This window comes from Lithobates pipiens, unplaced genomic scaffold (assembly GCF_037356315.1).
Source record: "Lithobates pipiens isolate NorthernLeopardFrog02 unplaced genomic scaffold, aLitPip1_a1.2 Scaffold_18, whole genome shotgun sequence".
Taxonomy (NCBI): domain Eukaryota; kingdom Metazoa; phylum Chordata; class Amphibia; order Anura; family Ranidae; genus Lithobates; species Lithobates pipiens.
Genome location: NW_027507758.1, coordinates 492,914,923 through 492,939,155, shown reverse-complemented (window position 1 = coordinate 492,939,155; position 24,233 = coordinate 492,914,923). Strand labels below are relative to the sequence as shown.

The window sequence follows — 24,233 nt, the reverse complement described above, 5'->3', positions numbered from 1 at the left end:
TTCCACACAAATAGAGCTTTCTTTTAGTGGTATTTAATCACTAGTGGGTTTTTTATTTTTTGTGCTATAAATAAAATAAAACTTTTTGTGAAAAAAATGCCCTTTTTCTTTGTTTCTATCATAAATTTTTGCTAATTAGTAATTTTTCTTCATAAATTTTGGCCAAAATTTATACTGCTACGTATCTTTGGTAAAAATAACCCACATTAGTATATATTATTTGGTCTTTATGAAAGTTATAGAGTCTACAAACTATGGTGCCAATCGCTGAAAATTGATCACATCTGATCAGGCCTTCAGTACATCAGGTTTACCTCATTTCTTGAGACACTAACAAGTCAGGAAAGTACAAATACCCCCCAAATGACCCCTTTTTACAAAGTAGACATTCGAAGGTATTAAGTAGGTAGCATGGTGAGTTTTTTTAAGTTGTCATTTTTTCCCACAATTCTTTGCAAAATGAAGATTTTTTTTTTTTTATTATTATTATTATTATTATTATTTTTACAAAATTGTCATATTATCAGGTTATTTCTCACACACAGCATATGCATACAACAAATTACACCACAAAATACATTCTGCTACTCTTCCCGAGTACGGCGATACCACATGTGTGAGACTTTTACACAGCCTGGCCACATACAGAGCACCAACATTGATGTAGTACCTTCAGACGTTCTACGAGCAAAAATGACGCATCTCATTTCTCAACCACCCATTACACTTTTGAAGGCCCTGGAGTACCAGGACAATGGAATTTCCCATGAAATGACCCCATTTCGGAAAGCAAACACCCCAACCTATAATCTGTGAGTCATAATGAGTCTTTTGAACGGTTAATTTTTTTCCAGAAGTTTTTGGAATATGTGGAAAAAATTAAAACGCATTTTTTTTTACACAAAATTGACAATTTATAAGATATTTTTAACACATAGCATGTATATAGCAAGAATTACACCCCAAAATACATTCTGCTACTCTTCCCGAGTATGGCGATACCACATGTGTAGGACTTTTACACAGCCTGACCACATAGAGAGGCCGAACATTGAAGTAGTACGTTCAGGCATTCTAGGAGCATAAATGACACATCTCATTTCATTCCTACCTATCACACTTTTGAAGGTCCTGGACCACCAGGACAGTGAAAATGACCCACAATATGACCCCATTTTGGAAAGCAAACATCCCAACATATATTCTATGAGACATGGGCTGCAAATAGGTACTCTGGTACTCTGATGGCCTGGTGACAGGTACTCGGGTACTCTGATGGCCTGGTGACAGGTACTCGGGTACTCTGATGGCCTGGTGACAGGTACTCTGATGGCTTGGTCACTGGTATTTGGGTATTCTGAAGGGCGGTGACAGGTACTCATATGGACTGTGACAGGTACTCGGGTACTCAGATGAACTGTGACAGGTACTCGGGTACTCAGATGAACTGTGACAGGTACTCGGGTACTCTGATGGGCCGGGACAGGTACTCGGGTACTCTGATGGGCCGGGACAGGTACTCGGGTACTCTGATGGGCCGGGACAGGTACTCGGGTACTCTGATGGGCCGGGACAGGTACTCGGGTACTCTGATGGGCTGGGACAGGTACTCGGGTACTCTGATGGGCTGTGACAGGTACTCAAATACTCTGATGGACTGTGACAGGTACTCTGATGGACTGTGATTGACAGGTACTATGAGGGGTGGTGACAGGTCCTCTTTATTGGGGGAGGGCAATCAGTGTGCTTGATGTGTACTGTAGGCGGTAACGAGATGTTACCGCAATCTCCTCCTCACACACGATCGGTGTGTGAGGAGGAGAACCTGGTAACATCTCGTTACCGCGGTTTGTTTACATTTTAGTGATCGGCTGTGAAAGGATCACAGCCGATCATGTGGGTAAACAGCCGGTCAATGGCTGTTTACCAGCGTCGGTGACGAGCAGTGTTCCCGCATGCGCCGTGTACAGTCGGGGTGTGACCATCTCTGATCGGCCGTGACTTCATCACAGCTGATCACGTGGTAAACAGCCATAACCAATGGCTGCTCACCCCCTTCAGTGGCAAGTGGTGTCTCCGTGACACGCCGCCACCGAAGAAACAGGAATGCGCGCACGATCGCGCGCATTCCCTGTTTAACCAGTTGCCGACCGCCGCACGACGATGTACGTCGTCAGAATGGCACGGGCAGGCATATGGGCGTACCTGTACGTCCCTGCCTTCCCGCGGGTGTGGGGCCCGATCGGGCCCCCCCTGGTGCCAGCGGCGGTCGGATACCGTGCAGGAGCGATCCGGGATGAGGGGGCGGCCATTTATTCATGGCCACCCCCTCGCGATCGCTCCTGACGAATGGAAGTGCAGCATGACATCACTTCCTCTCCTGTAATGTAAACACAGGCAGAGGAAGTGATGTAATCTCTCCTCCGTGTCGGTATTTTTCTTTCCGGCACCGAGGAGAGAGGATCGGTGAGTTGCACCAACACTACACTACACAGTAGAACATGCCAGGCACACTCTCACCCCCTCTTCACCCCCCCAATCACCCCTGCACCCCCAGTCACAGTGACACCAATTGCATTTTTTTTTTTATTGCATTGGTGTCATTTGTGACTGTAATAACTGTTAGGGCAGTTAGGGTTAGCCCCCTTTAGTTCTAGGGTACCCCCCTAACCCCCCCAATAAAGGTTTAACCCCGTGATCACCCCCCGTCGCCAGTGTCACTAAGACTGGGTTCACATTGCAGCGGTTTATGAGAACGGATGTGATTCGCACCGCACTGCAGTTCAAATCACATCCGATCTCTGTGCGATGCGAGTTCAGCCATACAGATAGTATGGCTGAATTCGCATCGCACCCGCCGCAAACTCGCAGGGGACCCTTTTGGTCCGCAGCAGAATCGGATCGCATTGGTTTTCACACCATGCGATCCGATTCCTGTCCGAGTTTGCAGATCGGACTGCGATATGCGAACTGATCTGGGGGTGTCATTAACATTTCACTGACACTCCCAGCAGTTCGCATAGGGCAGTGTGAACTGCCGCCAGGAGGCATGCGATGCGGGAACCCGCCGCGGATTCGTGGCGTTCCCGCATCGCTCCAGTGTGAACCCAGCCTAATAAGCGATCGTTTTTCTGATCGCTGTATTAGTGTCACAGGTAACGCTAGTTAGGCAGGTAGGTATTTAGGTTCGCCGCAGCTTTTTATAGCGCCAGGGACCCCCATATACTACCGCATAAAGCCCCCTGATTGCCCCCTAGTTAACCCTTTCACCAGTGATCCCCATATAACTGTTACAGGTGACGCTGGTTGGTTAGTTATTTTTTTATAGTTTCAGGGCACCCGCCATTTATTACCCAATAAAGGTTTAACCCCCTGATCACCCGGCGGGTGATATAAGTTTGAGGGTCAGATAAGGTCTGCGTTGCCCCAGGCAGCGTCAGGTTAGTGCCAGTACCGCTAACACCCACGCGCAAGGCATATACCTCCCTTAGTAATATAGTATCTGATCAGATCTATATTAGCGTCGCCAGCAGTTTAGGTTTCCCAAAACGCATTGTTAGCGGGATCAGCCCAGATACCTGCTAGCACCTGCGTTTAGCCCCTCCGCCAAGCCCAGCCCAGCCCAGCCCACCCAAGTGCAGTATCGATCGATCACTGTCACTTACAAAACACAACACACATAACTGCAGCATTCGCAGAGTCAGGCCTGATCCCTGCGATCGCTAACAGTTTTTTTTGTAGCGTTTTGATACAGTCGCTGACAGCCTAGGTGCTTTTTTATCTGTGAGTCTCACTAGTGTACCCCTAAATTTAGGGATGTCTACTTTCCAAAATGGGGTCATTTGGGGGGGGGTTTGTGCCATCTTGGCATTTTATGGCCTTCAAAACTGCGATAGGTAGTGAGGAGTGAAATCAAAAATTTACACCCTTAGAAATCCTGAAGGCGGTGCTTGGTTTTCGGGGCCCCGTACGCGGCTAGGCTTCCAAAAAGTCCCACACATGTGGTATCCCCGTACTCAGGAGAAGCAGCAGAATTTATTTTGGGGTGTTATTTCACATATGCCCATGGCATGTGTGAGCAATATATCATTTAGTGACAACTTTGTGAAAAAAAAAAAAAAGTTTGTAATATTCCCACAACTTGTGGCAAAATATAAAATAATCCATGGACTCAACATGCCTCTCAGCAAATAGCTTGGGGTGTCTACTTTCTAAAATGGGGTAATTTGGGGGGGGGTTTGTGCCATCTTGGCATTTTATGGCCTTCAAAACTGTAATAGGTGGTGAGGAGTGAAATCAAAAATTTACGCCCTTAGAAAGCCTGAAGGCGGTTCTTGGCTTTCGGGGCCCCGTACACGGCTAGGCTCCCAAAAAATCCCACACATGTGGTATCCCCGTACTCAGGAGAAGCAGCAAAATTTATTTTGGGTGTCATTTCACATATGCCCATAGCATGTGTGAGCAATATATCATTTAGTGACAACTTTGTGAAAAAAATAAATAAATAAATAAAAGTTTGTAATTTTCCCGCAACTTGTGGCAAAATATAAAATATTCCATGGACTCAACATGCCTCTCAGTAAATAGCTTGGGGTGTCTACTTTCTAAAATGGGGTTATTTGTGGATGTTTTGTGCCATCTTGGCATTTTATGGCCTTCAAAACTGTGATAGGTAGTGAGGAGTGAAATTACAAATGTATGCCCTTAAAAATCCTGAAGGCGGTGCTTGGCTTTCGGGGCCCCGTACGCGGCTAGGCTTCCAAAAAGTCGACCACATGTGGTATCCTCGTACTCAGGAGAAGCAGCAGAATGTATTTTGGGGTACAATTCCACATATAACCATGGCATGTGTGAGCAATATATCATTTAGTGACAACTTTGTGTAAAAAAAAAATATATACCGTATATACTCGAGTATAAGCCGAGATTTTCAGCCTCTTTTTTGAGGCTGAAAGTGCCCCCCTCGGCTTATACTCGAGTCATCGCTGTCTGCCCGCTCGATCAGCGTGTCGAGCAGACAGACAGCGGCCATTCTATTCAAAAGCCGCGCCTCCGGCTCCGCCTTCGCCTGTGATAGGCGGAACACTGAATTTCCCAGCAGCCTGTGTTCCGCCTATCACGGACATCGTATCATCCTCGTACTACGGACGAGGATGATACGACGTCTGTGATAGGCGGAACACAGGCTGCTGGGAAATTCAGTGTTCCGCCTATCACAGGCGAAGGCGGCGGCGCAGCTTTTGAACTTTACAATGGCCGCCGACGAAGAGGGCACGGGACGGCACGGCAGGGGACGGGACGGGACGGGGGCAAGGCAAGGCACGACACGGGACGGATGCAAGGAGGCAAGGCACGGCACGGGACGGAGGCAAGGAGGCAAGGCACGGGACGGAGGCTCGGGACAAAGGTAGGCTGGACACACACACACACACACACACACACACACACACACACACACACACACACACACACACATGGATGGAGACACACACAGGGATGGATGGATGGATGGATGGAGACACACACACACAGGGATGGATGGATGGATGGATGGAGACACACACACACAGGGATGGATGGATGGAGACACACACACACAGGGATGGATGGATGGATGGACACACACACACACAGGGATGGATGGACGGACACACAGGGATGGACGGACACACAGGGATGGACGGACACACAGGGATGGACGGACACACAGGGATGGACGGACACACACACAGGGATGGACAGGCATGTCTCACCCTCGGCTTATACACGAGTCAATAAGTTTGCCAGTTTTTTTGGGGGTAAATTGGGGGCCTCGGCTTATATTCGGGTCGGCCTATACTCGAGTATATACGGTATATTTTTTTGTCATTATTCAATCGCTTGAGGCAAAAAAATAAAATATTCAATGGGCTCAACATGCCTCTTATCAATTTCCTTAGGGTGTCTGCTTTCCAAAATGGGGTCATTTGGGGGGGTTTGTACTGCCCTGCCATTTTAGCACCTCAAGAAATGAGATAGGCAGTCATAAACTAAAAGCTGCGTAAATTCCAGAAAACGTACCTTAGTTTGTAGATGTGAAAACTTTTGCGCAAACCAATAAATATACAGTTATTGACTTTTTTTTTTTACCAAAGACATGTGGCTGAATACATTTTGGCCTAAATGTATGACTAAAATTGAGTTTATTGGATTTTCCTAATAACAAAAAGTAGAAAATATAATTTTTTTTCAAAATTTGCGGTCTTTTTACGTTTATATCGCAAAAAATAAAAATCGCAGAGTCAGTCAAATACCTTTAAAAGAAAGCTCTATTTGTGGGAAAAAAAGGACGCAAATTTTGTTTGGGTACAACATTGCATGACCGCGCAATTACCAGTTAAAGCAGCGCAGTGCCAAATTGTAAAAAGACCTCTGGTCATTGACCAGCAAAATGGTCCGGTCTGAAAGTGGTTAAACGGGAGGCCATCATATGACGGCCTCCCGCCAATATAGGTGCGCCAGCATGCTGGACCGCATTGGATGAGTTCCAGATTTTCTCCAGCAATCCTGCCCCATTTCCAGGTGGAGTTCTTGATGTGCCAGAACTTGGGAAGGCAATTTGCAGAGCCATTACAGTTTCATATGTACAGAGCGTAATGGAAAGACTGCAAAGGGGAGAATAAGCAGGGGTTTCTGGAAACTAGATGAAGCTAAAGATTCTTTTTGATGTCTGCATCCACCTGTATTATTTTTCAAATTGATCCCTGTTCCAGTGGAGTTCTGAGGATCCTAGGTCCAGGCTGTACACAGGGTCACAACTTTTCTTCATATTGGCAATATCCCTTGCCAGTGCTAATCCCCACCCCCTACCACTCAACTTTCAAAGGTCAAAGCAGTCAAACCAGTGGTGGCAAACCTTTTTGAGCCTGAGTGCCCAAACAGCGACACAAAACCAACTTATTTATTTAAAAGTGCCAACACTTTATGACTTATCATCCCTCTGAATGAGCCCTAAGGGACCAAAAAGGTACGATTCTGCCAGATTTGCAGGAATGCGCTGTGTTCAGAATGCAGGGTTCAGGAATGCGCTGTTTTCATAATGCAGGGTTAAGGAATGTGTTTTGCTCAGAATGCAGGGATCAGGAATGTGTTTTCCTCAGAATGCAGGGTTCGGGAATATGTTTTGCTCAGAATGCAGGGATCAGGAATGTGTTGTGCTCAGAATGCAGGGATCAGGAATGTGTTTTGCTCAGAATGCAGGGATCAGGAATGTGTTTTGCTCAGAATGCACTGAGCAACATACACTGACCTACCTTACACATACACTGACCTACCTGCAACATACACTGACCTACCTGCCACATACACTGACCTACCTGCCACATACACTGACCTACCTTACACATACACTGACCTACCTGACACATACACTGACCTTCCTGCCACATACACTGACCTACCTGACACATACACTGACCTACCTGACACATACACTGACCTTCCTGCCACATACACTGACCTACCTGACACATACACTGACCTACCTGACACATACTTCCTGCACTACTCATACCCCCCTCCCCCCACACACAGTGCAATGTAGATCGGAGGATCCATCCTCCACCTTACCTCTCCATGGCCTCATTGTCCATCACATCAGGGCTCTCCCAAGCACTGGGCAGGCAGTATTTCAGGAATCCCCGCCATCCAGTCGCTTTTTGGTGTCCCAGACACCAGAGGTCAGCTAGCAGCCACTGCAGCTCTCCCATGGTCATGATCTGCTCCGAGCACTGCCCCTCCCCCTCTACTGTTCCACAGGTCGCATTGCATTTGCCAGAGGGACAGGCTGTACCAAAATAGTTCTGGGGCAGGGGGAGCTGGAATAGGGTGCCACAGAGAGTAATGCTCGAATGCCTCACTGGAGGTGTAGGGGTCCAGGGGAGGCAATAAGCTGCAGAGGATGATGCAAGAAAAAGGGAGTTGGCTCCTCCATGCCTGCACCACCAGTGCAAGTGACTGCCTGGCTGGGGGATCCCCCCCCATCCTGGCGGCGTGCTGCATACCCACAGAGAGGGCTTGGCACACCAGCTGTGGCACGCGTGCCACAAGTTCACCAGAGCATGTGTGGCCAGAGCATGTGTGAGGTCATTGTGAGGAACCATAAAGTTGGTCATACATTACAGGATTGTATCAGAACAGGTCAATCTTTATTATTAACCAAAGCTGTTCTCATTTTCCCTATAATTCTCCATAGTAAAGTTAGAATTTTGCCTATTTCTTCAATTGTGGGTTGTTGGAACTATCTATATCTGGTAAACTTGATGATATATTTTATATTAACATCCACAAGAAAAGGAATCCAGTTTTTATCAGTTTGGCATAACTAAAGATGTAGAATTACAATAATATCTTATCTCTGAGTTAAAGATTTACTAAAGATTCAGATAAAAAACACAAACATGTAATACTTACCTGCTCTATGCAATATTGCACAGAGCAGGCCCAATTCTCCTCTCTGTTGGCACTCCTAACCTCTCCCCCCTGCTGAGTGTGCTCTGGGGGCACTCGTGCGTGCTTGCTTATGAGCCTTCTCTGTGTTTTTTTGAGACACACAGAGCGTGGCTCGCTTCCTCCTCACTGGAGGTGATTACCAGCAGCGGCAGCCAATGGCTTCCATTGCTGTGCTTCAGCCAATGAGGTGGGAGAGACCCGGGAGAGCCGATGCTCTTATACACATCGCTGGATAGAGATGGAGCTTTGGTAAGTATTAGGAAGGGCTGAAGGGGGAACTAAACGCTGAAGTTTTTTTACGTTTATGTATAGAATGCATGAAGGTAAAAAACCTTCACCCTTTACAATCACTTTAAGTTTAATCTTTGCAACTTTTTATTGAAGAAAATCTTTGTTTCCCAAGTGTTCTTCCAGGACAGCCCTTGAGAGATGGAGCTTCTCCCATTGACACAGGAAACACATTGCCACAGTTCAAAAGGCGGTCCCTCAGGTCCTTGGTCAGTCATTTGTGTTTCCTCCGTCGGAGGAACATGTTGCCAGGAACCTGGAGACCCCTCTCAGGGGCTGCCTGAGAACCTGTAAGCCATAAGGGACCGGGTCCTGTTTTTTGGCTGCAGTATGGTCCATACCTATTTTTTGTGGCTCGGGTACCGTCCAGCTGAATCGGAGCAGACCCATTACCCTCCTCCTTCCAGTGCCGAGGTGGCCAGGGGCAGAATGACGCCGGTTTCCCCCAGGAGCAGTGAGTGGAACCTTCCATCTCTGCTCCTTGTTGCAGGGGGTCGGAGACGCCGAGCGTCATTTCCGGCGGAACCGCGTCATCACTGTGTGCCGAGACTTCCGGTTCCGGGTCTCTAGGGTACAAGGAGGAGAGGGAGAGCCAGCGTGGTGCCTGTGCAGTCCCGACCAGCGTCCAGCAATACCGGACTAGCGGCGGGATCCGGAGCGGCAGAGGGGGACCATGGAGGCTATTCCCCAGGACACTCTGGCGGAGGCAGGCACCAGCCAATCCCAGGTAGGCTGCTGGGCATGCTATTACTCTGGTGGTTTAAGGAGTGGTGGTGTTTGTAGGCTGGGTTCTGTAGTTCCCCACGGTGGTGGTTAACTCACAGTTAAGGATGTATGCAGTTGGTGGTGATTCTAAGGAGGGACATGGAGCTGACGCTAAAAAATTCTTTGTCTTCTTATTTTCAGGCTAAAGAGTTACCAAAGGAAGACAAGGCAGGCCGCAAAAAGTGCCCTAATTGTGGGAATAGGTTGTCCTCTGGCTCTAACAAAGCCCTATGTAAGCAATGCATTGCAAGCTTGCTTAAATCTGAGGCAGATTCCCCCTTAACAAAATTTCTGGGCTCCTTTAAAGAGGAAATGGCGTCGACCTTTAAGTCCCTCCGGGAGTTAATTACTGACGTAGGATCAGCTGCCTCCACTAATAAAACAACTGCAATCTCCTCCTCACCATGCCTTACAACACCCAGCTCAGGGGAGCCCCGTATGGTCAGGGAGCCTAGCCCCACGTTGATTAGCCCCAATTCCTCTGACACAGACTCTGATCAGGAAGAGGATCAAGCAACATCTAAAGCCTCACAGTATAGATTGTCTCTTGAGGAAGTAGATGAGTTAATGGGTGCTATCTATGATACGCTGGAAATTGAGGAGGAAGAAACTCAGTTATCCAGACATGATAAGATGTATGAGGCTCTGGGGAAAAAGAAAGCAAGGGTTTTCCCTATACATAAGGTGCTTTCTGACCTTGTCCTTAAGGAGTGGTCTGAACCAGATAAAAAGGTTTTCTTTCCTAAATCCCTTAAGAGAAGGTTCCCTTTTGATGAGAGCCCAGAGGCGGTCTGGAATAAAAATCCTAAACTAGACGCCCCTCTGTCCAAAGTCTCAAAGCAGGCTGATCTGTCCTTTGAGGATATGGGCCATCTGAAAGATCCAATGGACAGGAGAACAGACATTTTCTTAAATAGGGCCTGGGATGCCTCTATGGCAGGCTTAAAACCAGCTCTAGCCACTTCTTGTGTAGCTAGAAACCTTGAGTTCTGGTTGTCGCAACTGCAGGAACATCTAAAAGCAGGCACTCCTAGGGGGGAGCTTCTGAAATCCTTCCCTATGCTTTTTAAGGCCACTAGTTTCATCTCTGATGCCTCCACGGACTCCGTAAAATTTACGGCTAAGTCAGTAGCACTTTCAGTGGCAGCAAGGAGGTCAGTATGGATGAGAACTTGGGGGGGAGACACAGCGTCTAAAACCCGCCTGTGCAGCGTCCCTTTTACAGGAGACTTAGTCTTTGGGCCTGAATTAGATTCCGCCTTAGAAAGGACGGCGGATAAAAAGAAAACCTTTCCTGCAAAAAAGAAAAATTTTCAAAGAAATTTTTTTTCGTCCCTTTAAGGAACCCTCTAAATCAGAGAAGAGTTCAACCCCCAAAAAACATTGGTCGGGACATAAAGGGAAAGGGGGCATACTGTTTAGCCGCCCCAATCAGGATCCCAAACCCCAGTGACGTCAGGGTTCCTGTGGGAGGAAGATTAAGCAAATTTATTCCACAATGGGAAGAGACAACCTCGAACGAGTTTGTCTTAAATATAATAAAAAGGGGTCACGCGCTGGAATTCCACAGCAGCCCTCCCTCAAAGTTTTTGGTGACAAAACTTCCAAGTCACTCAGAAAAGGCCAGGGCCTTACCTTTACTGATAGGGGAAATGGTGGATCAAGAGGTATTGACACCAGTCCCTATTCAGGAACAAGGAGACGGTTTTTACTCGCACATTTTCGTGGTAAAAAAGCTGTCAGGGAGGTTCAGACTAATTATGAACCTCCGACCACTGAATCTCTCCATCCGTTACAAGAGATTTCGGATGGAGTCCATTTATTCCATAAAGAATCTTCTCCAGAAAGAGATATTTATGGCCACCCTGGATCTAAGGGATGCTTATCTGCATATTCCAATAAGGGAGGAATGCCAGAAATTCCTTCGGATGGCAGTGCAGATAGACACAAAAGTTTACCACTTTCAGTGCAGAGCGCTTCCCTTCGGTCTTTCATCCTCCCCAAGAATCTTTACCAAGGTTCTCGGAGAGGCTCTAGTTCCACTGAGGCTTCAATCAGTCTCAATTATTCCCTATCTAGACGACCTGCTCCTAACAGCACACTCGGAGAGTCGTCTTTCTCAGGATCTGGAGTTGACTCAACTCAGCCTGAGTCGATTAGGGTGGATTGTCAGTCAGGAGAAATCCAAGACAACCCCAACACAGGAGATCCTGTATTTGGGTTACTGGATCAAGTCTGTAGATCAGAAAATTATACTGCCGGAAGAAAAGATTTTGAATCTGTGGCAGAGAACATCTTTTTTTCAATGCAGCCCCAAATGTACAGTGAGGGAAGTAATGTCGGTCTTAGGTCTTATGACGGCAGCCATTCCAGCCGTACAATGGGCCAGGTTCCACCAAAGAGACCTTCAGGGATTTCTGTTGGAACAATTAAAGGGCAGAGATCTGGAGGAGGAGGTATCGATCCCCTCAAAGATAAAACGCTCCCTCTGGTGGTGGAAGGACAGGGAGAACCTAAACAAAGGGGTTCCTTGGGTCCTTCCTATCACTTCAACACTGACAACAGATGCGAGCAGCTGGGGCTGGGGAGCCCACCTCGGCTCAAGCTGGGTCCAGGACAAGTGGACCCCGGAAGAGAAATGTTTATCTTCCAATTGGAAGGAGCTAACAGCGATCCTGAGAGCTATTTTAGCCTTTCACCTCACAATACAGGGTCACCATCTACAAGTCCGTTCAGACAATATGACGGCTGTAGCATACATAAACAAACAAGGAGGTACCAGAAGTCCTCGTTTGATGTTGATAGCCAGATGCATTTTTCAGTGGGCAGAAGCCAATCTGGAATCCATTTCTGCAGTTCACCTGAAAGGGGAGCTGAACAGCACGGCGGACTTCTTGAGTCGACAAAAAGTTTCGAACCAAGAATGGTCCTTACACCCAGAGGCATTCAATCTCATAACAACTCACTGGGGAAAACCAGAAGTAGACCTTTTTGCGAGCAAAGAGAATGCAAAGGTTCCCAATTTTTGCTCGCTAAACCCAGGAGATCAGCCCCTGGCTGAAGATGCCTTGCAAACTCCATGGACTTTCAGTCTGGCGTATGCATTTCCCCCTCTTCATCTCATTCTGAGGGTCCTAGCAAGATTCCTCACGGAAAAAACCTGTTTGATTCTAGTGGCACCATTCTGGCCCAGGAGACCATGGTTCACAACGTTGCTACAATTGACAGACTGTCCGCCTCTAAGGCTTCCCTGCAGACAGGACCTCCTGTCCCAGGGACCTCTTTATCATCCACAGGTGGCCACACTGAAGCTTTCAGCGTGGTTACTGAGGAGGAAATCTTAAAGAGTAAGGGCCTGACAGATGAGGTAATTGCGACCTTACTACAGAATCACAAACCAGTCACGAGGGCTATTTACAAAAAAGTCTGGAAAAAATGTAATAGCTGGCTGAATAGCCGTAACATAAATACGGCTAATATTCTACAGTTTTTACAGGAAGGTGTAAACCCTAAGTACTATTAAGGTACAGATAGCTGCCTTAAGTGTGTACCTAGATGAACGCTTACAGGAAAATCCTTTTGTCGCTAGGTTCTGTAAGGCAGTCGCTAGACGTAAGCCGGTCAGAGTCAGCAAAGTCCCATCCTGGGATTTAGCAGTTGTACTAAAAGCTTTCTTGGGGTCACCCTTTGAACCTATCTCAGAGGCCTCCCTAAGGCTTATTACATTTAAGACAGTAATCCTGGTGGCAATCACTTCAGCCCGTAGGGTCAGTGAAATCCAACCCCTTTCCATCAGGGAACCATTTCTACAGATCCTAGAAGACAGAGTCATCCTAAAGACAGACCCTGGGTTCTTACCAAAGGTAGCATCTAGCTTCCATAGGTCCCAAGATATTGTCCTCCCCTCATTTTGTCAAAATGCAGCAAATGAGAAAGAACGTTTTCATTTATTAGATGTGAGGAGGTGTATTCTAGAATATCTTAAAGTAACAAATCCTTTCAGAATCTCTGACTCCCTTTTTGTCCTTTTTTCCGGGCAGCGTAGGGGGCAAAAAGCTTCAAAAGTAACCATAGCTAGATGGATTAGGCTAGCTATAGCAGAGGGGTATAAGGCCTTGAATAGAGATCCTCCTGAGGGTGTTAAAGCTCACTCAACAAGAGCGTTGTCTGCATCCTGGGCAGAAAGAGCGGGTGCCACCCCAGAGCAGGTATGTAAAGCAGCCACATGGTCAAGCTTTTCCACCTTTACAAGGCATTACCGACTGGACCTAATGTCTAGTCAGGATCAGGCCTTTGGGAGGAAAGTCCTCCAGGCCGTGGTCCCCCCCTAATCTGGTAAGTACTTGGGGATCCTCTCAAGGGCTGTCCTGGAAGAACACTTGGGAAAACTGGAGTTAGTACTTACCGGTAACTCCTTTTCCGGTGGTCTTCCAGGACAGCACGATCCCACCCTTTATTTGATTATAGTGATGTACTAATGTTATTACCTGTTATGGTTTATATGTTTTTCAGTTCCATCCTTCGGTTCTTGGTGAATGACTGACCAGGGACCTGAGGGACCGCCTTTTGAACTGTGGCAATGTGTTTCCTGTGTCGATGGGAGGAGCTCCATCTCTCAAGGGCTGTCCTGGAAGACCACCAGAAAAGGAGTTACCGGTAAGTACTTACTCCAGTTTTTGCTTTTAATCACGGGCCGCTGCCTGTACATTTACGTCAGCACAATGGCACGGACAGGCACATCCACGTACCTGTACATGCCTGCCTTCCAGCGGGTGGGGGGTGCGGTCCGTTTGCTTCAGGAGCGATCCGTGATGAGGGGGCGGCCATTGATTTCTGGCCACCCCCTCACGATCACTCCTGGCGAATGAGAAGCTTCCCCTGCCTGTGAACTGTAAACACAGGCAGGAGGAAGTGATGTCACTCTCCTCGTGGCAGTCCTTTTGACCGGAACGCCGAGGAGAGAAGACATCCAAGTAAGTGCACAAACAGTACACTGACACATAGGTACACATAGGCACACAAATCACCCCCTGATCACCCCCCAGATCACACCCTACCCCCCCCCCCCCCCCAGTCACAGTGTCACTGACTGCAGTGGTCATTTATTTACTGATCACTGCATTTAGTGTAATTTGTGACTGTAAAAAGTGTCAGGGCAGTTAGCTTTAGGCCCCTTTAGGTCCAGGGTAGCCCCCTACCCCCTCTAATAAAGGTTTAACCCCTTGATTGCCCCCCAGGTAACCCTTTCACCCCTTTTTTGCCAGTGTCACTAAGCAATCGTTTTTCTGATCGCTGCATTAGTGTCGCTGGTGCCACTAGGTAGCCCAATTTTTTTTAGGTTCACTGCCAGGTTTTTATAGCGTCAGGTACCCCCATATACAACCTAATAAAGGTTTTACCCCCTGATTGCCCCTAGAGTTAAGTCTTTCACCAGTGTTCACCGTATAAGTATCACTGGTGACGCTGGTTAGCCAGTTAGTTATTTTGTTATTTAGGTTCCCGTCAGGTTTTTATATAGCGTCAGGTACCCCCATATATTACCTAATAAAAGATTTTAACTCCCTGATTGCCCCTAGTTAACCCTTTCACCAGTGATCACCGTATAAGTGTTACGGGTGACGTTGGTTAGTTTGTTTGCTTTTTATAGTGTCAGGGCACCCGTCATTTATTACCCAATAAAGGTTTAACCACCGATCACTCGGCGGGTGATATCAATTAGGTTTTGGGGTCAGATAGGGTCTGTGTGGCCCCAGGCTGCGTCAGGTTAGTGCCAGTACTGCTAACACCCACGCACAAAGCATACACCTCCCTTAGTGGTATAGTATCTGAACAGATCAATATCTGATCTGATCAGATCTATACTAGTGCCCCCAGCAGTTTAGGGTTCCAAAAAACGCATTGTTAGCGAGATCAGCCCAGATACCTGCTAGCACCTGCGTTTTGCCCCTCCGCCCAGCCCAGCCCACCCAAGTGCAGTATCAATCGATCACTGTCACTTACAAAACACAACACACATACAGTGGTGTGAAAAAGTGTTTGCCCCCTTCCTCATTTCCTGTTCCTTTGCATGTTTGTCACACTTAAGTGTTTCGGAACATCAAACCAATTTAAACAATAGTCAAGGACAACACAAGTAAACACAAAATGCAATTTGTAAATGAAGGTGTTTATTATTAAAGGTGAAAAAAAATCCAAACCATCATGGCCCTGTGTGAAAAAGTGATTGCCCCCTAAACCTAATAACTGGTTGGGCCACCCTTAGCAGCAACAACTGCAACCAAGCGTTTGCGATAACGTGCAATGAGGCTTTTACAGCGTCCTGGAGGAATTTTGACCCACTCATCTTTGCAGAATTGTCCTAATTCAGTTACATTAGAGGGTTTTTGAGCATGAACGGCCTTTTTAAGGTCATACCACAACATCTCAATAGGATTCAGGTCAGGGCTTTGGCTAGGCCACTCCAAAGTCTTCATTTTGTTTTTCTTCAGCCATTCGGTGGTGGACTTGCTGGTGTGTTTAGGATCATTGTCCTGCTGCAGAACCCAAGTTCGTTTCAGCTTGAGTACACGAACAGATGGTCGGACATTCTCCTTCAGGATCTCTTGGTAGACAGCAGAATTCATAGTTCCTTTTATCACAGCAAGTCTTCCAGGTCCTGAAGCAGCAAAACAGCCCCAGACCATCACACTACCACCACCATATTTTACTGTTGGTATAATGTTCTTTTTATGAAATGCAGTGTTCCTTCTACGCCAGATATACTTGGACACACACCTTCCAAAGAGTTCCACTTTTGTCTCATCGGTCCACAGAATGTTGTCCCAAAAGTCTTGGGGATCATCAAGATGTGTTGTGGAGAAATTGAGACGAGCTTTGATGTTCTTTTTGCTCAGCAGTGGTTTTCTCCTTGGAACTCTGCCATGCAGGCCATTTTTGCCCAGTCTTTTCCTGATGGTGGAGGCATGAACGCTGACCTTAACTGAGGCAAGTGAGGCCTGCAGTTCCTTGGACCTTGTTGTGGGGTCTTTTGTGACCTCTTGGATGAGTCGTCGCTGCGCTCTTGGGGTAATTTTTGGCGGCCGGCCACTCCTGGGAAGGTTCACCACTGTTCCATGTCTTCGCCATTTGTGGATAATGGCTCTCACTGTGGTTCGCTGGATTCCCAAAGCTTTGGAAATGGCTTTATAACCCTTTCCAGACTGATAGATCTCAATTACTTTCTTTCTCAATTGTTCCTGAATTTCTTTTGGTCTCGGCATAATGTGTAGCTTTTAAGGATCTTCTGGTGGACCTTACTGTGTCAAGCAGCTCCTATTTAAGTGATGCCTTGATTGTGAACAGGTGTGGCAATAATCAGGCCTGGGTGTGGCTAGAGAAATTGAACTCAGGTGTGGACAACCACAGTTATAGTATGTTTTAACAAGGGGGGCAATCACTTTTTCACACAGGGCCATGATGGTTTGGATTTTTTTTCACCTTTAATAATAAACACCTTCATTTACAAATTGCATTTTGTGTTTACTTGTGTTGTCCTTGACTATTGTTTAAATTGGTTTGATGTTCCGAAACACTTAAGTGTGACAAACATGCAAAGGAACAGGAAATGAGGAAGGGGGCAAACACTTTTTCACACCACTGTAACTGCAGCACTTGCAGAGTCAGGCCTGATCCCTGCGATCGCTAACAGTTTTTTTTGGTAGCATTTTATACAATTGCTGACAGCCTATGTGCTTTTTTACCTGTGAATCTCACTAGTTGTACCAGTAAATTTAGAGCTCAAACTGGCAAATCGAAGGTACACTAGCGAAGAGGCCTACACATTTCTGAGCATGATAGATAGTGAAAAGGAGGTCACTCATCTGTCAGATTCAGGCTCAGAATATGATCCTGTAGACAACAGCGGCTCCATGACAGATAGCTCTGGTGACGAAGGTGAGATCCCTGCTAAGGTCAGGCGTACTCGATCCCGATCTTCTGATGTTGTTGAGGTGCAAGAACCGCAGGTCACTCGTATGGAGCAGAGAGCCAGTACTAGCGCCGCTATTCCTTCTGGTGAACTGGCAAGCACCAGCAGCCTAGTACACCCTGGACGTACATCCAGCACTGCGGTAACACTTGGTGACGTGGCGAGTCCCATAAGTGCAGTTCAAGCTGGCGAGGTGGCAAGCACAAGTAGTGTCTCGCTGCCACCAAGAAGAAGACAAAGGCAGGCCCGTCATTCCCATAGTGTCCTTGCTGAAGAATTCGCCAATCCTGATTGGGTGCCCACCACTTTTGCAGAACCCGTACTTCCCCCATTCACTGGCCAACCCGGTATTCAGGTGGAAACAACTGATTTTACGCCCCGTGATTTTTATTTGCTGTTTTTCAGGAAAGATCTCTATAGCTCTATTGTGGACCAAACTAATTTATATGCTGGTCAACACATCGCCGCTAATCCCCCTTGCCAGAGGTTGGAAACCAATTACGGTTTCCGAATTTAAGACCTTTCTGGGCCTTTCCCTCAACATGGGCATACATAAATTCAGGAAATTGCGGACGTATTAGTCCACGCGCCCAGTTGACCATATGCCGTGTTCTCTGCCTCCATGTCCAGAAAACGATACGAGCAGATCTTGCGGTTCATGCACTTCAACGACAATGAACTTTGTCCTCCTCGTGGAGACCCTGAATACGATCGGCTCTACAAAATTCGGCCCCTCATAAACCACTTCAACCAACGTTTTGCAGCCTTGTTTACTCCCGATCAAGTTGTCTGCTTTTATGAGTCCCTGATTCAATTTTCTGTCCGGTTGTCTTTCAAACAGTACCTTCCCAGCAAGCGTGCCAGATACAGTGTCAAGCTCTATAAGTTCTGTGACAGGACAACAGGCTATACATGGAGCTTTATGGTTTATGAGGGAAAAGATAATTACGTAGAGCCAGAGAACTGCCCAGATTACATAGGGAGTGCTGGCAAGATAGTGTGGAACTTGGTGTCACCCTTATTCGGAAAGGGGTACCACTTGTACGTGGACAATTACTACATGAGTGTGCCACTGTTTAGGAATTTGTTTGATCAGCAGATTGGAGCATGTGGCACCATGCGACCTAATCTCCGGGGCTTTCCCCAGCGACTTGGAGATTCTCGTCTTAGGCTGGGGGAGAGAGCCTGCTTGCAGTGTAATAACTTGCTTGCTATGAAGTGGAAGGATAATAAGAATATTTTCGTTCTTACCTCCCTTCATGCAGACACGACAGTCCAAATTACTACGGCGACTGGTTTTGTGTAGAAACCCCTCTGTGTCCACGAATATAACCAAAATATGGGAGGGGTGGACCTCAACGACCAGTTGTTGGCGCCATATCTAGTTGCCGGTAAGGCCAGACGCTCGTACAAAAAAGTGTCTGTTTACTTATTTCAATTGGCTTTGCTGAACGCTCATGTGCTATACAAAGCTTCAGGTGGGACTTTATCCTTCCTTACATTCCAGGAAGAGATTGTCACAGACCTTCTGTATCCAGACGGTTGTGTACCTCACTATTCCCAACCAAATTCAGTAACCCCGGCTGCATGAGAGGCATTTTCTGTATGTCCTCCAGAGTACCTCTACCCAACGAGCCCCCCAAAGAAGATGTTGTGCCTGTACCAAGCGCGGATATAGGCCTGACACCCGTTATTATTGTCCACGCTATCCTGACAATCCTGGTCTTTGCATTGGTGAATGTTTTGAACGCTACCACACACTAGTGAAGTTTTAGCGTAGGGTACAGCTTTTCACAGACTAGGGCACACTTACACAGGGTCTCTCAAGGTGCCATTGCATTTTGAGAGACCCGAACCATTACAGTTGTTACAATTACAGTTACAAAAAAAAACACAAAAAAAATATAAATAAATAAAAAAATAGTTGTTGTTTTATTGTTCTCTCTCTCTAGTCTCTCTCTATTGTTGCTCTTTTTTACTGTATTCTATTCTGCAAAGTTTTATTATGTTTTATCATGCTTGCTTTTCAGGTATGTAATTTTTTTATACTTTACTGTTTACTGTGTTTTATTGTTAACCATTTTTTTGTTTTCAGTTGCGCCATTCAGCTGCAGCGCGGATTTATTTATCTTGACAGCAACAGCGTTTGCTCCCTCAATACATAAAGTCGTGACTCCAGTGCTGTAGGAAGTGATTTCACCACCACAGTTTAAAAAAAAGAGCATATATGCCGAAGCATGGGGGCAGCAGGGGCGGAGGAGCCATTTTGCTCCTAATGCGACGTACATACGGTCGAAATTCCGAAGGAGGCTTGCCCGTTGAAAAGTCCGACCATGTGTACGCGGCATAACTTTTTTGCGGGAGGATGCCCCCATGCTTCGGCATATATATGTTTTAGGCACAGGTTGCATTAAAAAAAAAATTTCTTTTTTACTATGTTTTGCAGGTATGGTATGGTAAGGTCTTACTGTTATATTGTAATGTTACTTTGTTTTAATGTTAACCATAATTTTTTTAGCAGGCATGCCATTCAGTTGCAGCACAGATTTATTTATCTTGACAGCAACAGCGTTTGCTCCTACGATACATAAAGCCGTGACTCTAACGCTGTAGGAGGTGATTTCACCACCACAGTTAAAAAAAAAAAAAGAGCATATATGCTGAAGCATGGGGGCAGCAGGGGTGGATCATTGATTTGCTCCTAATGCCGCGTACATATGGTCGAAATTCAGACAGAGGCTTGCCTGCAGAAAAGTCAGACTGTGTGTATGTGGCATAACTTTTGCGGGAGGATGCCCCCATGCTTTGGCATATATAAATGGTGCATGTATGCCCATCATTAGAAGTGGGTGGATGAAGGGAGGTATTGTAATGGTGGGCACACCCACCGATCAATCTCTTTTTTTCGTTCAGCCAACAGGCTGCATGAAAAAAAAAATTACAATATATTTCCAACAAGGACCAGCAACGTACTGGTATGTTGCTAGACTTTGAATGGTTATACCAGAATGATGCCTGTGGGTTTAGATATCATCTTGGTATCATTCTTTTCGGCCAGTGATCTGCTTTCATGTAAAAGCAATCCCAGCGGTTAATTAGCCTCTAGACTACTTTTACAAGCAGTGGGGGGGAATGTCCCCCCTCCTGCATATAAACAGCACCATTGGGAAATTGGGAAAGCATTTTATCACGCCGAAGTTGGTGTGGTGAGATGCTTTGAGGGCAGATGAAAGATCTAGGGTCTAACAGACCCCAATTCTTTTAAAAAAAAAAGAGTACTTGTCACTACCTATTGCTATCATAGGGTATATTTACATTCTCTAAGATAAATTATAAAAATGATAAAAAAAGAAAATGGAAGGAACAATTTAAAAATCAAATCAAAAAAGCAAAGGCGAACGCAAGCGTCGGTCTGACGTCATATGTAAACAGCAATTGCACCATGCATGTGAGGTATCACCGCGAAGGTCAGATCGAGGGCAGTAATTTTAGTAGTAGACCTCCTCTGTAAATCGAATGTGGTAACCTGTAAAGGCTTTTAAAAGCTTTTAAAAATGTATGTAGTTTGTCGCCACTGCGCGTTTGTATGCAATTTTAAAGCATGTCGTATTTGGTATCTATGTACTCAGTCTAAGATCATATTTTTAATTTCATCAAAAATGTGGGTAATATAGTGTGTTTAGTGCATGAAAATTTAAAAAAGTGTATTTTTTCCCCAAAAAATGCGTTTGAAAAACCACTGCACAAATACTGTGTGTAAAAAAAAATGCAACACCCACCATTTTAATCTGTAGGGCCTTTGCTTTAAAAATATGTATAATGTTTGGGGGTTCAACGTAATTTTCTTGCAAAAAAAATATGTTTTCATGTAAACAAAAAGTGTCAGAAAGGGCTTTGTCTTCAAGTGGTTAGAAGAGTGGGTGATGTGTGACATAAGCTTCTAAATGTTGTGCATAAAATGCCGGGACAGTTCAAAATCCCCCCAAATGACCCCATTTTGGAAAGTAGACACCCCATGCTATTTGCTGAGAGGCATGTCGAGTCCATGGAATATTTTATAATTTGACACAAGTTGCGAGAAAAATATATATTTATTTTTTTTGCACAAAGTTGTCACTACACGATATATTGCTCAAACATGCCATGGGCATATGTGGAATCACACCCCAAAATACATTCTCTTGCTTCTCCTGAGTATGGGGATACCACATGTGTGAGACTTTTTGGGATCCTAGCCGCGTACGGGACCCCAAAATCCAAGCACTGCCTTCAGGCTTTCGAATGCCCCGTACACACGATCGGACTATCCGGCAGACCAGAGTCCACCGGACAATCCGCCCGTGTGTGGGCTCCGGTGGACTTTTTTCCCCCAAAAGTCCAGCGGATTTAGAAAGAAGTTTTGACTCAAAATTGTTGACAATCCGCCCGTCTGTGTGCTAGTCTAGCGAAGGAAGTCAATGTCGCTGCCTCCATCGGCTAGATTGACACTTCGCTAGCCCCGTCACCTGGTATGGACTTAAAGCGGAAGCCCTATGCCGAAAAAATGGTCCATATCAGACCCTTATCTGAGCACGCAGCCTGGCCAGTCAGAAAAGGGGGTGGGGACGAGTGAGCACCCCCCCTCCTGAGCCGTAGCCAGGCCGCGTGCCCTCAACATGGGGGGGTGCCCTGCGGCCCCCCCACCCCAAAGCACCTTGTCCCCATGTTGATGAGGATAAGGGCCTCTTCCCGACAACCTTGGAATCCGGGAGCCCCCTTTAATAAGGGGCCCCCAAATATCGGCCCCCCACCCTATGTGAATGAGTATGGGGTACAATGTACCCCTACCCATTCACCTTGGGAAAAAAAGTGTAAATTAAAAAACACAACACAAGTTTTTAAATTAATTTATTGGACATTTATCGGTCTTCTGTCGCCGCCGCTGCCTTCTTCTGTTTTTTTGGTGTAAGGCTTCCCCTTTAAGTCCACACCAGGTGATGGGGCTAGCGAGGTGTCAATCTCGCCGATGGAGGCAGCGACATTGACTTCCTTCGCTAGTTCTGTCTACCTGGAGCCGCGTTCAAAATGAACAGACTTTTCTCCGTGTGTTGGCAAGTCCGTTCATTTCAAAAGTCCGGTCCTATGTAGGACCTAGTCCGCCGGAAAAGTCCGGTCGTGTGTGGGCAGGTCTGCTCATTCGGAAAGTCCGGTGGACCTCCGCTGCAAAGTCTGACGGTTTGTCTGCCAGACTAAGTCCGCCAGATAGTCCAATCGCGTGTACGCGGCATATGGGTGTAAATTTTTTATTTCACTCCTCACTGCCGATCACAGTTTTGGAGGCCATGGAATGCCCAGATGGCACAACCCTCCCCCCCCCCCAAATGACCCCGCTTTGGAAAGTAAACAACCCAAACTATTTGCTGAGAGGTGAGTGGTGAGTATATTGCAGATCTCGCTTTTTGTCACAAACTTTTGAAAAAAAAATTTTTTTTTCTTTACTTTCTTCATTTTCAAAAACAAATGAGAGCTGTAAGATACTCACCATGACTCTCAGCAAATAGCTTGGGGTGTCAACTTTCCAAAATGGGGTTATGGGGGGGGGTTGTGCCATCTTGGCATTTTATGGCCTTCAAAACTGTGATAGGTAGTGATAGTTAGTGAGGAGTGAAATCAAAAATGTATGCCCTTAGAAATCTTGAAGGCGGTGCTTGGATTTCGAGGTCCCAGACGCGGCTAGGCTCCCAAAAAGTCCCACACATGTGGTATCCCCATACTCAGGAGAAGCAGCAGAATGTATTTTGGGGTGTAATTTCACATATGCCCATGGCATGTATGAGCAATATATCATTTAGTGACAACTTTGTGCAAAAAAAAAAAGTTTGTAATATTCCTGCAACTTGTGTCAAAATATAAAATATTCCATGGACTCAACATGCCTCTCAACAAATAGCTTGGGGTGTCTACTTTCCAAAATGGGGTCATTTGGGGGGGGGGGGGTTTGTGCTATTTTGGCATTTTATGGCCTTCAAAACTGTGATAGGTAGTAAGGAGTGAAATCAAAAATTTGCACCTTAGAAATCCTGAAGGCAGTGATTGGTTTTCGGGGTGCCGCGCCTAGGCTCCCAAAAAGTCCCACACATGTGGTATCCCCGTACTCAGGAAAAGCAGCTAAATTTATTTTGGGGTGCAATTCCACATATAACCATGGCATGTGTGAGCAATATATCCTTTATTGACAAAAGAAAATATTCAATGGGCTCACCATGCCTCTCAGCAATTTCCCCGGGGTGTTTACTTTCCAAAATGGGGTAATTTGGGGGGGTTTTGTACTGCCCTGCCATTTTAGCACCTCAAGAAATGAGAAAGGCAGTCATAAATTAAAAGCTGCGTAAATTCCAGAAAATGTACTCTAGTTTGTAGACGCTATATAAATACGCTTATTGACATTTTTTTTACTAAAGACATGTGGCTGAATACATTTTGGCTTAAATGTACAACTAAAATTGAGTTTATTCAATTTTTCTTATAACAAAATGTAGAAAATATATATTTTTCTCAAAATTTTCTGTATTTTTCCATTTATATCGCAAAAAAAAAAATCACAGAGGCAATCAAATACCATCAAAAGAAAGCTCTATTTGTGGGAAGAAAAGGACGCAAATTTTGTTTGGGTACAACATTGCATGACCGCACAATTACCAGTTAAAGCAGTGCAGTGCGAAATTGTAAAAAGACCTCTGGTCCT

At 46.0% G+C, this 24,233-nt stretch overlaps 1 protein-coding gene across 3 annotated transcripts in view; it reads right to left on the bottom strand.

Moving 5' to 3' along the window:
• The window catches only part of LOC143988774 (thyroglobulin-like), a 308,918-nt gene that overhangs the window by 201,655 nt on the left and 83,030 nt on the right, over positions 1-24,233 (bottom strand). The gene's annotated exons all lie outside the window — the stretch shown is intronic.